Below are 14672 nucleotides of genomic sequence, written 5' to 3' on the forward strand. Positions count from 1 at the left end.
TGTGTGTGTGTGTGCGTGCACATATGTGTGAGGAGAAGATGAGAGAGAGAGAGGGAGAAAGAGAGAGAGACATTTTTTTCTAGCAGGACAATAATAGGAGTTTATTAAATATATATTGTATTACATTGCATGGAACATGAAATAACATTTTACGTGACCAACAATCTCACATGGGGTTTTAGACTTTGAGGGGGGTCTATCTTTTCTCACCTATTTTCCCCCTCCCAAATTCAGTAACAGTTGAGTTCGTCAAAGCAGAGGGAGATCAAAATATTAGCTCATTCTCAACCCTAGAATTAGACAGACTTAACTACCAGATCACAGCCCCTGTTGGACACCTAAAAACTTGAATGAGCCTGACTAAAAACAGATCAGAATATGTGCATCCTCCGAGCAGATGTATCCTGAAGAAAGAGAAGGAGAGAGAAAGAAGAGCCATGTCTGTATACTTCTTTTTCCCAAAGTCATGATTTAGGGCCCATTTTTCCTTCCCAAAGGAGACATAAGTACAGGAGGTGGAGAGAGTCCAGGGACAATGAGGGCTGTAGAAATGGATCTCCCCTCACATGGTCGAAATCATCAGGAGGCTCCACCCTCACCTTCTCTTTCTAATAAGCGACTTTGTGAACTCAGGCCCTACTTCCACTGTTTAAATTCCTGTGGTTATGCTTGCCTCCTTTCTTTTGTAAAAAAAAATTTTTTTGGCCGTACCATGCAACTTGTTGAATCTTAGTTCCTCAACTAGGGATTGAACCCAGACCCTCAGCAGTGAAAGCGTGGAGTCCTAACCACTGGACCACCAGGGAATTCCCTGGCCTCCTTTCTGACCAAGCTTATTCTATCTTGTTCAGATTTTCATTTGCTATTCCTTCTACCTAAAGTGTTCTTCTCCTAGCCTTTAGCATGGATGCCTTTTTTTTTTTTTTTTTTTTTTTTTTTGTGATATGCGGGCCTCTCACTGTTGTGGCCTCTCCCGTTGCGAAGCACAGGCTCCGGACGCGCAGGCTCAGCGGCCATGGCTCACGGGCCCAGCCGCTCCGCGGCATGTGGGATCTTCCCGGACCGGGGCATGAACCCGTGTCCCCTGCATCGGCAGGCGGATTCTCAACCACTGCGCCACCAGGGAAGCCCCATGGATGCCTTTTGATCAAAGCTTTGTTTTCCATTCAAATGCCATATCTCAGAGAGTCTTTGTCTGACTACCTTAGAAATCACCTTCTTCCCCTTCTCTTTCTTGTTCATCACTCCGTGTTAGTTTCCTCACTGCACTGCCCAGTCTCCCAGCTAGAACATAAGCTCTATGTCTTGTTCACTGTTTAGAAACACATAAGCTCTTTGTCTTGTTCACTGTTTAGAAACACTGAAATGCTGGCACAAAGTAAGTGCCTAAAGGGTTATTGAATGAATGATAATGGATGAAGGTATCATTCATTCAGGGAAGCTTTGCATAGGGCTGACTATACCAAGTTTTGTGCCAACTGCTAGTAGCATTAAGATGAATAAGATGAGGTTACTTTAATCGGGGGGCTATTTATTAGGGGATTCAAGTATGTAAACATATTCTTTTATAACAAGAATGAGCACAGGGTATTAAGTAGCCAGGAGAAGGGTGTCTTGCTTTAGCTAAGTGGTTAGAGGAGACAAGGTTTGGTAGATTAGGAGTTTCCAGGTAAACATGGACTATAAGTATCTTAAAGATAGAAGAGGGGATGTGTGTGAAGAGGCTTGGCAGCACGAAAATCCATTTTAATTAAATGAGTTACATGTAGCTTGTGATGCTTGAGTTGCATAGTTCATATGGGAGAGTGATAAGAAATAGGGCTAGAGAGACATGCAGGAGCCAGCTCATGAAGAGATTTGTGCCTTTCTAAGAAGTATGGACATTACCTGGAATTCTGATAGACAAGTTAAATTTTAAGCATGAGTATGATAAAATCAGACTTGTGTTTTAGGGGAAAATAATAGTACAGAAAATAACGAAGTTAAACAGCATTGGAAACCATTGGGAAAAGTATGAGGCTATTCAATTATCTGGCCAAGAAATGAGGAGAATCTGCTTTCTTGAATAAAAATAAAATGTATAGGTAAGTGTATAAATTTCCATAACTCAACATTATTTAATTGCATGTCTTCATGACCCGGTGTGTACTGAGTCCTTCGCCCATCCTGTGGAGTTCACGTAACTGGATTATTATGTAAATCCTTTCTGGCTCAAGATATTTCAGTGCTACAAGAGAAACACACAATAAGCAACTATCAACTCCAGGCTGGAGCGAACGCTTCCTAGTCACCTCTCTGAGTATATACTTCCAAGGAGTAAAATGAGCCCAAAGACAAAGAGGTTCTCACTAATTCACCACATTACCATCATCTGTTCTTATGAGGGACCAGCAGTATAATTTGCAGGGCCCAATGCAAACTGAAAACGTGGGTACCTTGCTCAGAAATTACTAACACTTTTTAGCTGCAGGAGAGCATTAAACCAAGAGCCCCACTGAGCCTGTGTGAACCCACACGGATCATATGCCCATGATGCTGGTCCTGGTCCTCATCGGCTTCCTCTAGGGGCCAAGGCTCCTAACTGACTTGGAGTTTCAATTCCTGGGAAGAAAGTGGGGGAGGGTGACAGCAAAGCAAAGCAGGTAAGAACACAGGCTCAGGACCCAGACTGCTTGGGTTTCACGTCTTCTCTATCACTTTACTGGCACCTTGGAGAAGGTACCAAACCTCTTGGTGCCTCCATTTTCTGACCTGAAAAATGGGAATGATGAGACTAACTGTGGTTTAGGATTGTTATGAGGATTGAGTTGATTCATGTAAAACACTTGGCAAGTGAATGAAACACAAGTGCTTGGGTCTTTTTTCTTATTATTTTGGAGATTGTATCCTGGAGAGTGAAGCTTACTTGGTTCCGTGTAATGCAAATATTACCATTCAGGGTACGGTTTGTCATTCTGTGAGCAGAAATACTTAATTTCAATGTAGTTAAATTTACCAATCATTTACTTTAAGATTTTCATTTTTGTGTTTTAAGATATTTTTTCCTATCCCAGAGACATAAAGTTTTTCCCTATCTTTACCTTTGGAAAATTTTACATATGTCTGTAATAATTCATTTTATGTATGATATTAGATAAGGATCCAATTTCTTTTTCCATGTGGAGGCACTGACCTTTTCTATCTTCCCTTTACACCCCAGTATACCCAATGATCTAGGCACTCTTGTCTCCCTTGCTTTTTCTGGAATTTGACTCTGGGCCTTTGCAAATATTATACAGTCCGCCTAGACTTCTCTTTCCTTACATATTATACAGATGATCCCCCCCCAACCTCCTTCATATTCCAACTCAAATATTCCCTTTTCATTGAGGCTTTTAAGTTTAAAATTACCTCCAATACACACACACATTCCCTAGCACTCCCTTTTACATTTTTCTTTGTTCTGTTTTGTTTTTGGTTTTTTGCACATCATTTCATTGCCATATAAAACACTAAATATTTGACATTTAGTTTTTATTTGTCTCCCTCCACTAGAATGTAAAGTCTATGAGTACAGGAATAATGTTTTTCTTTAGCTGTATTCTCAATTTCTAGAACAGTATCCCCTCCCTAGAAGATTTCAATATTCCACTTCCAGAATAATCCAGAACACCTTATGAACAGTTATGTCTTATGTATTCTTCTTCCAGATAGAATAGTGAAAATTCCAGCTCCACACATATATTAATTGTAGGCATCTGATTAGAAAATCTCTAGGTGATTTTTTTTTTTTATTCCTTCTAGAATCAAGGCCTAGACAGACAAGCACCCCACTTTTCTCTCTGTCAAAACAGGTGATTTCCTAGTCCACACACTAAGGGCTTCAGGCTTTCTGTGCGTGTGCGTGTGCGTGTGTGTTTGTGTGTGTGTAGGGGAGAATACTCTGGCCACAGGCTTTGTTTCTTGTTCCCTGATTTATGACATCTATTAAAAGCCAGGCTCTTACCATCAGCAATGGAGAAATTTTCCCAAAAGCCAGTACTCCAAAATTTTTCCTTAATGTCCAGTTTTTAAATAATGCATTCATAAAATATTTTAAAATCATTTCAAAGAGAATTGCAAAGGAAACAAAAAGAAAAGGAGGAGGCTCCTATAGGACATATCAGCCAATTGTAACCCAGTTAACAACTGGACCCAAATTGCAGCTCAATGACAGTTGGGTGTTTATAAGTATTTTAGGGTAATTGGTATTAATATTTCTATGTATGATAGTGTTCCTATGGTTTTGTTTAAAAAAAGAGCCCTTATCTTTTATAAATCTATCCTGAAATATTTACAGATGAAATTATATGATGTCAGAATGTTCTTTGAAATAATTTGGGTGTGAATGAGTGGGTAGGGGTATAGATAAAACAAGCTTGGCATGTAATTATTGCAGCTGATGGATGGATGCATTGGGTGTATTTAAGATGTTTGAAAATTTCCAAAATTTAAAAAGATAAACATTTTCAAATGAATTAAAAAACAAACTTCTCCAGCAATCTATTTTTTTCTATGCCAGCAGAGTTTCTCCAGACATGTTCTCTGCCTCATGGGTAGAAACTAATATCACCAACTTCCCTTTTAAGAAAATAAATATTTGGTCGATGTTTATATGTTCATGCAGACATGACCGTCACTCATTCATCTTTTTTATTTATTCAGCAATCATTCATTAGTTGTCTACCAGGTTTTACATGCTACAACAAGACCTGAGGAGGCTTACTGTTTGTCGGCAGAAAGAGACAAGAAGACAATAGAATGCAATGCGGATTTTGTAGAAGCAAGGGAGGAAGCATGGCCGTAGGGCACCTTGGCTGAGGGTTGGGTGGGAAAGACTTAAAAGAGATGATCCTCTGTTGGGTCTCAAAGGAAACTGAGAGGTTATATAGATGAAGAGGGAGAGGAAATGCACTTACCCTATCCTCCACACTAACCTGTCTACCAGTTAACAATTTTATGTGCTTACCGGATGCCAAACGCTGAACTAAGGACTTTACATCCATCCCTTTATCTAATTCTTCTCTTCAAAGTCCCAAATAAGGTATTCTAATTATTTCCCTTTGAGACACCAGGAGATAAGTAATTTTCCCAAGTTCACAAACCTGGAATTCTAGATTCCCTGATTCTAAAGTTAGTGTTGTTATTCCATCAACACTAAGCCAAAAAAGGAATTTTGAAACCTAGAGACTTTAGGTTGACATTGCAAAACAAAACAGCAAGACGTGTGATAGCATGTACCTCATGCGTGAAAGGGATAATTAGTGTTAATATTTATAGTTGAATGAAAAACTATTTCAGTCGGTTTGCCTTCACACTTATTTTTTTTTAACTTGTCCTACCACGATTCCCAAACCAAAAAGTTTAATATCATAACTGATATTAATGAGTGATTGACTCCCCACAGGTTACATTTCAGGTAAATTAATTTTTACATGTAGACACATCCTGGAAAGGGTGTTGCAAAAAGTTGCAGAAACCAGGATTTATGTGGTTGAGCTATCATGAGCAATGGTGCATTTACAACATAGCAGACTCCATCCATACAGCAGATGGCCAAGTGATACATTTCACTTTGTAAAAAGTTTGGAGGATCTGAGGTTCTGAAGTTTCTATCTCTGAAGCTTCTGAAGTTTGTGCCCCTGAGTTGTGTTCTTATTATGCTATGAAACATGAACTTGACCTGGAAACCCTTCTATCCTTTAGCTGTCAGCACAATACTGGGCATGAATATCATCCTTTCATGTCCATGAAAGCGTAAAGCATTAACGGGATAGGGCAGCATGTATTTATATAAAAGTATTTTTCTAATATATAATTCTGGACCCATGCCTGATAATGATGGCAACATCTTGAGCTTGTATCTTAGATGACATCTGTGCCCCCGAAAAGCCTGCCTGTATACAGTGCAATATGGCGTTGCAGTGTAGTTTAGTCTTAATGCTGACAGAGTGGAACACATTAGGGAGCCCTGTGGCAGGCAGCCTCTAGACATGTCATCTGCTAAAATGAAAAGGGGTCAGGTTGGGGGGAAAATAAATCCATGTCATTCCCTCACATGCTGGCGAGAAGAAAAGACAAGTGCAACACGTCATTATAGTGTTGTTAACCCTCCTCCTTTATAGCACACATTTCCAGTTATACCCATTATGACATACTTAGCTAGTGGGCAGGATGCATTTTTTAAATGTGCTGAGAGCAGTAATGATTTAGCTGGGGCTCATTTGTTTTCTATTGCTTGGTTAAGCATGATGCATTATCTTTCCTATTTTACATATTGGACGAATATGAGATGTTAGCTCTCCATGAGCTAAATCCATGGTTCTCTGCCCTGGAGATTTTTTAAATAGATGGTTGCTTGGGCTCCACCCATGAGATATTCTGATTTAAATGGTTTGGATTGAGGGGCATTAGGAGTCTATAAAAGCACCCTTTCAGATTCTAATATGCAGCCAGGGTTAAGGACAACATGGACTAAGTTGACGGCTAGATTAACTGTTTTTTTTTTTTTTTTTTTTTTAACATCTTTATTGGAGTATAATTGTTTTACAATAGTGTGTTAGTTTTCCCTCTACAACAAACTAAATCAGTTATACATACACACATGCTCCCACATCTCCTCCCTCTTGCATCACCCTCTCTCCCACCCTCCCTATCCCACCTCCCCAGGCGGTCACAAAGCACAGAGGTGATCTCCCTGTGCTATGCAGCAGCTTCCACCAGCTATCTAATTTACATTTGATAGTGTATATATGTCCCTGCCACTCCCCCACTTCGTCACAGCCCACCTCTCCCCCTCCCCATATCCTCAAGTCCATGCTCGAGTAAGTCTGTGTTTTATTCCCGTCCTACCACTAACCTCTTCATGACATTTTTTTCCCTTAGAGTCCATATATATGTGTTAGCATACGGTATTTGTTTTTCTCCTTCTGACTTACTTCACTCTGTATGACAGACTCCAGGTCCATCCACCTCATTATAAATAACTCAGTTTCATTTCTTTTTATGGCTGAGTAATATTCCATTGTATATATGTGCCACATCTTCTTTATCCATTCATCTGTCGATGGACACTTAGGTTGCTTCCATGTCCTGGCTATTGTAAATAGAGCTGCAATGAACATTTTGGTACATGAGTCTTTCTGAATTATGGTTTTCTCAGGGTATATTCCCAGTAGTGGGATTGCTGGGTCGTATGGTAGTTCTATTTGTAGTTTTTTTAAGGAACCTCCATACTGTTCTCCACAGTGGCTGTATCAATTTACATTCCCACCAGCAGTGCAAGAGGGTTCCCTTTTCTCCACATCCTCTCCAGCATTTATTGTTTCTAGAGTTTTTGATGATGGCCAATCTGACCGGTGTGAGATGATATCTCATTGTAGCTTTGATTTGCATTTCTCTAATGATTAATGAGGTTGAGCATTCTTTCATGTGTTTGTTAGCAATCTGTATATCTTCTTTGGAGAAATGTCTATTTAGTTCTTCTGCCCATTTTTGGATTGGGTTGTTTGTTTTTTTTGTTATTGAGCTGCATGAGTTGCTTGTAAATCTTGGAGATTAATCCTTTGTCAGTTGCTTCATTTGCAAATATTTTCTCCCATTCTGAGGGTTGTCTTTTGGTCTTGTTTATGGTATCCTTTGCTGTGCAAAAGCTTTTAAGTTTCATTAGGTCCCATTTGTTTATTTGTGTTTTTATTTCCATTTCTCTAGGAGATGGGTCAAAAAGGATCTTGCTGTGATTTATGTCGTATAGTGTTCTGCCTATGTTTTCCTCTAAGAGTTTGATAGTGTCTGGCCTTACATTTAGGTCTTTAACCCATTTTGAGTTTATTTTTGTGTGTGGTGTTAGGGATTGTTCTAATTTCATACTTTTACATGTAGCTGTCCAGTTTTCCCAGCACCACTTATTGAAGAGGCTGTCTTTTCTCCACTGTATATCCTTCCCTCCTTTATCAAAGATAAGGTGACCATATGTGTGTGGGTTTATCTCTGGGCTCTCTATCCTGTTCCATTGATCTATATTTCTGTTTTTGTGCCAGTACCATATTGTCTTGATTACTGTAGCCTTGTAGTAGAGTCTGAAGTCAGGGAGCCTGATTCCTCCAACTCCATTTCTCGTTCTCAAGATTGCTTTGGCTATTCGGGGTCTTTTGTGTTTCCATACAAATTGTGAAATTTTTTGTTCTAGTTCTGTAAAAAATGCCAGTGGTAATTTGATAGGGATTGCATTGAATCGGTAGATTGCTTTGGGTAGTAGAGTCATTTTCACAATGTTGATTCTTCCAATCCAAGAACATGGTATATTTCTCCACCTATTTGTATCATCTTTAATTTCTTTCATCAGTGTCTTATAGTTTTCTGCATACAAGTCTTTTGTCTCCTTAGGTAGGTTTATTCCTAGATATTTTATTCTTTTTGTTGCAATGGTAAATGGGAGTGTTTTCTTAATTTCACTCTCAGATTTTTCATCATTAGTGTATAAGAATGCCAGAGATTTCTGTGCATTAATTTTGTATCCTGCAACTTTACTAAATTCATTGATTAGCTCTAGTAGTTTTCTGGTAGCATCCTTAGGATTCTCTATGTATAGTATCATGTCATCTGCAAACAATGACAGCTTTACTTCTTTTCCTATTTGGATTCCTTTTATTTCTTTTTCTTCTCTGATTGCTGTGGCTAGAACTTCCAAAACTATGTTGAATAAGAGTGGTGAGAGTGGGCAACCTTGTCTTGTTCCTGATCTTAGTGGAAATGGTTTCAGTTTTTCACCATTGAGAACGATGCTAGCTGTGGGTTTGTCATATATGGCCTTTATTATGTTGAGGAAAGTTCCCTCTATGCCCACTTTCTGCAAGGTTTTTATCATAAATGAGTGTTGAATTTTGTCAAAAGCTTTCTCTGCATCTATTGAGATGATCGTATGGTTTTTCTCCTTCAGTTTGTTGATATGGTGTATCACATTGATTGATTTGCGTATATTGAAGAATCCTTGCATTCCTGGGATAAACCCCACTTGATCATGGTGTATGATCCTTTTAATGTGCTGTTGGATTCTGTTTGCTAATATTTTGTTGAGGATTTTTGCATCTATGTTCATCAGTGATATTGGCCTGTAGTTTTCTTTCTTTGTGACGTCTTTGTCTGGTTTTGGTATCAGGGTGATGTTGGCCTCATAGAATGAGTTTGGGAGTGTTCCTCCCTCTGCTATCTGTTGGAAGAGTTTGAGAAGGATAGGTGTTAGCTCTTCTCTAAATGTTTGATAGAATTCGCCTGATCTGGTCCTGGGCTTTTGTTTGCTAGAAGATTTTTAATCACAGTTTCAATTTCAGTGCTTGTGATTGGTCTGTTCATATTTTCTATTTCTTCCTGGTTCAGTCTCGGCAGGTTGTGCATTTCTAAGAATTTGTCCATTTCTTCCAGGTTGTCCATTTTATTGGCATACAGTTGCTTGTAGTCATCTCTAATAATCTTTTGTATTTCTGCAGTGTCAGTTGTTATATCTCCTTTTTCATTTTTAATTCTATTGATTTGAGTCTTCTCCCTTTTATTCTTGATGAGTCTGGCTAATGGTTTATCAATTTTATTTATCTTCTCAAAGAACCAGCTTTTAGTTTTATTGATCTTTGCTATTGTTTCCTTCACTTCTTTTTCATTTATTTCTGATCTGATCTTTATGATTTCTTTCCTTCTGCTAAATTTGGGGGTTTTTTGTTCTTCTTTCTCTAATTGCTTTAAGTGCAAAGTTAGGTTGTTTATTCGAGATGCTTCCTGTTTCTTAAGGTATGATTGTATTGCTATAAACTTGCCTCTTAGAACTGCTTTTGCTGTATCCCATAGGTTTTGGGTCGTTGTGTCTCCATTGTCATTTGTTTCTAAGTATTTTTTGATTTCCTCTTTGATTTCTTCAGTGATCACTTCGTTATTAAGTAGTGTATTGTTTAGCCTCCATGTGTTTTTATTTTTTACAGATCTTTTCCTATAGTTGATATTTAGTCTCATAGCGTTGTGGTCGGAAAAGATACTTGATACGATTTCAATTTTCTTAAATTTGCCAAGGCTAGATTTGTGACCCAATATATGATCAATCCTGGAGAATGTTCCATGAGCACTTGCGAAAAATGTGTATTCTGTTGTTTTTGGATGGAATGTCCTATAAATATCAATTAAGTCCATCTTGTGTAATGTATCATTTAAAGCTTGTGTTTCCTTATTTATTTTAATTTTGGATGATCTGTCCATTGGTGAAAGTGGAGTGTTAAAGTCCCCCATTATAATTGTGTTACTGTCGATTTCCCCTTTTAAGGCTGTTAGTATTTGCCTTATGTATTGAGGTGCTCCTATGTTGGGTGCATAAATATTTACAATTGTTATATCTTCTTCATGGATCGATCCCTTGATCATTATGTAGTATCCTTCTTTGTCTCTTGTAATAGTCTTTATTTTAAAGTCTATTTTGTCTGATATGAGAATTGCTACTCCAGCTTTCTTCTGATTTCCATTTGCATGGAATATCTTTTTCCATCCCCTTACTTTCAGTCTGTATGTGTCCCTAGGTCTGAAGTGGGTCTCTTGTAGACAGCATATATATGGGTCTTGTTTTTGTATCCATTCAGCCAGTCTGTGTCTTTTGGTGGGAGCATTTAATCCATTTACATTTAAGGTAATTATCGATATGTATGTTCCTATTACCATTTACTTAATTGTTTTGGGTTGTTCTTGTAGGTCTTTTCCTTCTCTTGTGTTTCTTGCCTAGAGAAGTTCCTTTAGGATTTGTTGTAGAGCTGGTTTGGTGGTGCTGAACTCTCTCAGTTTTTGCTTGTCTGTAAAGGTTTTAATTTCTCCATCAAATCTGAATGAGATCCTTGCTGGGTAGAGTAATCTTGGTTGTAGGTTTTTTTCCTTCATCACTTTAAATATGTCCTGCCACTCCCTTCTGGCTTGTAGAGTTTCTGCTGAAAGATCAGATGTTAATCTTATGGGGATTCCCTTGTGTGTTATTTGTTGTTTTTCCCTTGCTGCTTTTAATATGTTTTCTTTGTATTTAATTTTTGACAGTTTGATTATTATGTGTCGTGGCGTGTTTCTCTTTGGGTTTATCCTGTATGGAACTCTCTGTGCTTCCTGGACTTGATTGACTATTTCCTTTCCTATATTAGGGAAGTTTTCAACTATAATCTCTTCAAATATTTTCTCAGTCCCTTTCTTTTTCTCTTCTTCTTCTGGGACCCCTATAATTTGAATGTTGGTGCGTTTAATGTTGTCCCAGAGGTCTCTGAGACTGTCCTCAGTTCTTTTCATTCTTTTTTCTTTCTTCTGCTCTGCAGTAGTTATTTCCACTATTTTATCTTCCAGGTCACTTATCCGTCCTTCTGCCTCAGTTATTCTGCTATTGATCCCATCTAGAGTATTTTTAATTTCATTTATTGTGTTGCTCATCGTTGCTTGCTTCCTCTTTATTTCTTCTAGGTCCCTGTTAACTGTTTCTTGCAAATTGTCTATTCTATTTCCAAGATTTTGCATCATCTTCACCATCATTATTCTAAATTCTCTTTCAGGTAGATTGGCTATTACCTCTTCATCTGTTAGGTCTGGTGTGTTTTTATCTTGCTCCTTCATCTGTTGTGTGTTTTTCTGTCTTCTCATTTCGCTTATCTTACTGTGTTTGAGGTCTCCTTTTTGCACGCTGCAGGTTCGTAGTTCCTGTTATTTTTGGTGGCTGTCCCCAGTGGCTAAGGTTGGTTCAGTGGGTTGAGTAGATTCCCTGGTTGGGGGGACTAGTGCCTCTGTTCTGGTGGATGAGGCTGGATCTTGTCTTTCTGGTGGGCAGGTCCTCGTCTGGTGGTGTGTTTGGGGATGTTGGTAACCTTATTATGATTTTAGGCAGCCTCTCTGCTAATGGATGGGGCTGTAGACCTGTCTTGCTCTTTGTTGGGGATAGGGTGTCCAGCACTGTTCTTTGCTGGTCCTTGAGTGAAGCTGGGTCTTGGTGTTGAGATGGAGGTCTCTGGGAGATTTTCGCCGTCTGATATTACGTGGAGCTCGGAGGTCTCTTGTGGACTAGTGTCTTGAGGTTGGTTCTCCCACCTCAGGGACACCGCCCTGGTGCCTGGCTGGGGCGCCAAGAACCTTTAATCCACACGGCTCAAAATAAAAGGTAGAATAAATAGGAAAGAAAAGGAAGGAAGGAGGGAGGGAGGGAAGGAAGGAAGAAAGGAAGGAAGAAATGAAGGAAGGAAGCAAGAAAGCAAGGACGGAAGGTGCAGAGGAAGAAAGGGAGTAAGGAAGAGAGGAAGGGAGGAAAGAAGGGGGGAAGGAAGGAAGAAAGGAGGGAAGGAGGGAAGAAAGGAAGAAAGAAAGGGAGAAGACAGAGTAGTATAAAGTATAGTTATTAAAATAAAAAATAATTATTAAGAAGAAAAATTTCCTTTTAAAAAACAAACAAACAAACAAACAAACAAACAAACAGAAAAATGGGTCGGTCTAACCCTAGGACAAATGGTGCAAGCAAAGCTATACAGACAAAATCTCACACAGCAGCACACACATACACACCCACAAAAAGAAAAAAAAGGGGGAAATAATAGTATATCTTGCTCCCAAAGTCCACCTCCTCAACTTGGGATGATTCGTTGTCTATTCAGGTTTTCAACAGATGCAGGGCACTTTAAGTTGATTGTGGAGCTTTAATCCGCCGCTTCTGAGGCTGCTGGGAGAGACCTCCCCCTCTCCTCTCTGTTCGCACAGCTCCTGGGGTTCAGCTTTGGACTTGGTCCCGCCTCTGCGTGTAGGTTGTCCGAGGGCAACTGCCCTTCACTCAGACAGGACGATGTTAAAGGAGCAGTTGATTCGGGGGCTCCAGCTCACTCAGGCTGGGGGGAGGGAGTGGCACGGGGGCAGGGCGAGTCCGCGACGTCAGAGGCCGACGTGACGCTGCACAGGCCCAAGGCGCGCCGTGCGTTCTCCCGGGGAAGCTGTCCCTGGATCCCGGGACCCCGGCAGTGGCGGACTGCACGGGCTCCCGGGAGGGCCAGTGTGGAGAGTGACCTGTGCTCACACACAGGCCTCTTGGTGGTGGCAGCAGCAACCTTAGCGTCCGACACCCGTCTCTACTGTCCGTGCCGACAGCCGCGGCTCGCGCCCGTTTCTGGAGCTCCTCTACGCGGTGCTCTTAATCCCCTCACCTCACACCCGAGGAAGCAAAGAGGCAAGAAAAAGTCTCTTGTCTCTTCGGCAGCTCCGCGCCCGGTTCTAGGGCTCCTTTAAGCGGCGCACTTAATCCCCTCTCCTCGCGCCCAGGCAGCAAAGAGGGAGGAAAAGGTCTCTTGCCTCTTCGGCAGCTCCAGACTTCTCCCGAACTCCCTCCCGGCCAGCCGTGGCGCACTAGCCCCCTTCAAGCTGTCTTCACTCTGCCAACTCCAGCCCTTTCCCCGGGATCCGACTGAAGCCCGAGCCTCAGCTCCCGGCCCCGCCCGCCCCGGCGGGCGAGCAGACAAGCCTCTCGGGCTGGTGAGTGCCGGTCGGCACCGATCCTCTGCGGGGATCTCTCCGCTTTGCCCTCCGCACCCCTGTGGCTGCGCTCTCCTCCGCGGCTCCGGAGCTTCCCCCTCCGGCGCCCGCAGTCTCCGCCCGCGAAGGGGCCTCTAGTGTGTGGGAGTCTTTCCTCCTTCACGGCTCCCTCCCACTGGCGTAGGTCCCGTCCCTATTCTTTTGTCCCTGTTTATTCTTTTTTCTTTTGCCCTACCCAGATATGTGGGGAGTTTCTTGCCTTTTTGGAGGTCCGAGGTCCTCTGCCAGCGTTCGGTGGGTGCTCTACAGGAGAAGCTCCACGTGTAGATGTATTTCTGATGTCTCTGTGAGGAGGAAGGAGATCTCCGCGTCTTACTCTTCCGCCATCTTTAAGCCGTCTCTGGCAGGTCTAGATTAACTGTTTAAGAGTTAGTTTCTATATTTAGAGAGAGGAATGGCCAGTCACTATTTGTAAGGTTAGCTCTCCAAACTGGAGATGTTTTAAGTGCATTGGTGGTTGAGGATAGGAAGTAGAGGACACTGGAGGTAGTCCCTAGAAATTAGAACAATTGCCTAGGCTTCCGTGAGTGCCTGCCATAGAAGGAAAATGTTTACTTGCCTTGACTGTCATCCTGATGGTTTATGCAGATATAAACATGAGTTGCTTCTTTTGAAATCTCTGTTAAAGGCTTGCATTAAGCTTAGTGGCTATATATATATCTGTATGTGTGTGTGTGTGTGTGTATATATATATACGTGTGTGTGTGTGTGTATATATATGAAATTTACAAAATGCTTTAAATCTCATTCAATTAGGCATTTCTAACAATTATCCTGTGAGTTGGCTCAACAGTATTACCCACATAGGACAAATAAGAAAATTGAAGCTCTAAAAGGTTAAATGCAGTGTCCAAGGTCATACAGCAGTTTGGTAAGGAGCTGGGCTTAGAAATCAGAGCCTTGGAGGACTCGTCTTTTTCCAGAGCCATTGAATTTGGCCTCTGTTACAAAGTGAATGATGATTATGAAAATTTAAGAATATAGAATACACTTTTTCAGGCAACATTTCAAAATGAAAGATGTATATGAGTATCCTGGAACCTTTGTTTTTTTTAACATTCCTGGGAAGTTTAGCAGAAAATCTTTGC

General features: G+C 40.8%; 1 protein-coding gene across 1 annotated transcript in view; it reads left to right on the top strand.

Moving 5' to 3' along the window:
- Window positions 1-14672, top strand: part of THSD7B (thrombospondin type 1 domain containing 7B) — an 876032-nt gene that overhangs the window by 487958 nt on the left and 373402 nt on the right. The window lies entirely within an intron of this gene.

Source organism: Kogia breviceps, chromosome 2 (genome assembly GCF_026419965.1).
Source record: "Kogia breviceps isolate mKogBre1 chromosome 2, mKogBre1 haplotype 1, whole genome shotgun sequence".
NCBI classification, from domain to species: domain Eukaryota; kingdom Metazoa; phylum Chordata; class Mammalia; order Artiodactyla; family Physeteridae; genus Kogia; species Kogia breviceps.